Genomic DNA, 3,216 nt, shown 5'->3' with positions numbered 1-3,216 from the left:
CACTTTGAGTGACGTCTGAAGCCTACTGACATTACAATACACTTTGAAAAGGAGACAGTTTGCATAACAAATCCCACAAAATCCACCTTAACAAGAACAAACAAGACAGTGAGGCGGTCAGTCAGGAACCGCTTGTGTGGCTCTGAACACTGGGATTTCCCTCACTAGTGAGAAACGGATACCCTTGGGGGCAGGTGTGTCTGTTTAATCTGCTGACCTCTCTAGTCATTCTTTGGTTTGAAACGTGTAAGGGAACAGGTGTGAGTACTTTGTGGGCTTGCATGATTATCTGAGGTTGGGCTTCCCTAAGTAATACGCAGGTTTCTAATCCAATTTACACTGTGGTTCTTTCTATAAACAACCTGAACTCCTGACCTCTGATGCCAGCATGGAGAAGAGGTTATCAAGAGATTACCTAGTCCTACTACCTACTGCCTAGCTACTGTAGATGAGGCAGTGGTTAAAGGCACTTTCTGCTCTTCCAGAGGACCCAAGCTCGGTTCCTAGCCCCTATGTTGGATGGCTCACAACCTCTTATGACTCCAGCTCCATAAGATCCTATGCCCTCTCCTGGTTTCCACTGCCATGGCTCACAATGGCACACACACAAACATATCCCCACTGAATAATAATTCTTTTAAAACACAACTGTGGAAGAAATCAGAAGTGAAAGGCTACCCTGGAAACAGGTGATTTGGATAGTTAACTATGAACTTTACCTTTCTGCTGTTTTACACCGTGATTTCCTCAACCAATCTGTCTGCAAGATAAGGTCTATGATGAAAGCCTTCTAGGTGAGATGGGATAAAACAGGTCAAGCTGTTGTATACATTTCTCTGAGACATTAACTGTTTAATAGGTAGTAAATATATAATGTTCCTTTAGTTCACACATAAAATGACATATTTGTATCATCCAAGAAATTCTGGATTTGTTCTTTACATCAAAATTACCTGTGGTGGGTTGGGGATTTAGCTCAGTGGTAGAGCGCTTGCCTAGCAAGCGCAAGGCCCTGGTTTCGGTCCCCAGCTCCGAAAAAAAAAAAAAAAATTACCTGTGGTAAGCAATTAAAGAGTATCAAAGCTGGAGAGATGGTTCAGTGGGGGAAGCTGCTTGCTCTGCAAACTTGAGGACCTGAGTTCATATTCTCAGAACGTATGTAAAAGCTAGGTGCAGGGGTGCACATCTGTAAACCAGAACTAGATAAGGTGGAGACAGTGGGCTCTGGGCTCAGAGAGACATGATTGAAAAAGATAACCATGCCATCCTTTGGCCTCCAGGCCTGCATTCATGGGTGCACACACACACACAAGAGTATCAAACCTGAAAAAAATTATAGACGTGAAAACATTCTATCCACAACTTGAGGGTGCTGAAACGCATCACCGACAGTAATTTTTAGTTTACTAGCAAGGCTGCAGGATCCCAGCATTGAATGATACACACCGAATACCACTCTGCTCAAATCTGCTCCATTATGGGATGATTATGGTTCCCAGCAGATCTGAAGTTCTAAAGCAAGCTTTCCTGGACATACTCTTTGAGTCTTAAAAAGTGTTCAGAGGTTTACCTCAGGAAACAAACATTTTCCCAACAGCTTCGCAGTAATACTTTGCCATTAACTATGAGACAGCGACAACACAGGCTTCTTTCAAAAATCTCATCTCTAACATCCAGCCACTGGAAGTTCACACTTATAAAGTTTAAGTAAGAAGACTTCTGTTTATACAATTTACACAGGTGCCTGAGTGAAGTGTCCTGATTTGTGGCAATTTCCCACCAATTCACTTTCTTCCTTGTAGATATCTTTTAAAATGATCTTAGCTCTGGCCATCTTACTCTACTCCGAAGGGGTCTACTTCATTTGCAGATGGATGCTTGCCAAGTTGTGACATAACAAATGGCATTTTCGTTGGTTTTCACTGTGAGTTAAGTGTACAAGTGTCTAGAATTGTAAGTAAATTCCATGGTTTCCGATGAACCCAATAACCCCTTTGAGGATTATTTAAATCATATGCAGACTTGCATAACAACATTAGAATATACATACACATCTTTGATGGTACAATTTCAAATCTCTTGCAAACTGTGATGGCTTACACTGATTGTTGACCTGACAGGATCAAGAATCACATGGAAGACAAATTTCTGGCCTGTCTGAGGAATTTTGTGTATCAGGTTAACTGAGAAGGGATGGCACACTCTAAATGCATCATCCATGGGCTGGGGTTTTCAACTTACAAAGAGGAAGCAAGCTTAGTACCACTATCCATCTGCTGCTTCCTGAGCACAGCTGGCATGTGGCCAGCCACCTCATGGTCCTAACGTCATGCATTCTCCCATGATACACTGCACCGTCAAACCATGAGGCAAAATAAATCCTTCCTTGAGTTGCTTTTCTTAGGTATTTTGTCGCAGCAATGATACACGTAATCAATACACGAATTACCAGGGCTCTGCACCACTCTGCTGGTGGCTGATAAGTATCTGCAAGTGGCATGGAAGCTACCACCCCGGCCAGCGCTCATCTCCCTCCTCTCAACAGAAAACATTTAACGAGAGCATTTTCATCTGTTTATTTAGTTACAACAACAATATAACAATGCATACCAAATGGGAAAGAGTTAAAATGATGACAAAATGTTCAGTAACAGAAATGACTATATCTGAAAGAACTGCCCAGGTGTCATTAAAATACATTTTAACTTATAATTGGTTATTAGTGTAAATTAAATTTAGCAACTGAGTTCTAGTCCATGTCTACAAGTTATCAAAAATATTTTCAAAATGTTACATAAAAACTGACAACATCCATAAATATATAAACACCAAAAATTTTTCAGAAAAATAAAATAATGTACCCTGAGATAAAATGCTAGTCACACTTGCCGTGCAGACAGATACTCACATATGTCCTCCATGCCGCGGGGAGCTTTCAGTATTTCAAATTTTCCAAGATAAAGGAATGCTATCACATGTTGGTGCAAATTTCAGCCACGATAGTAACTACTTTAGATTTTAAGATCCCTACGCTGAGGCATCCGGGAGTCCAGGGTCACTAAGGAGAACTTAGGAAGACATGAATGGCACTTGGTTCTGACTCCTCAGATCATGGCTGAAAACGCTCAGCAAAGCATTCTAGGCTTTTTTTCTCACACCAACTGACCCAGATTATATTTTAAGAAATGTTTATTTTCTGCGCAAATTTGTTTTAAA

Source organism: Rattus rattus, chromosome 9 (assembly GCF_011064425.1).
Source record: "Rattus rattus isolate New Zealand chromosome 9, Rrattus_CSIRO_v1, whole genome shotgun sequence".
NCBI classification, from domain to species: domain Eukaryota; kingdom Metazoa; phylum Chordata; class Mammalia; order Rodentia; family Muridae; genus Rattus; species Rattus rattus.
Note: the sequence above shows the minus strand (reverse complement) of the source record.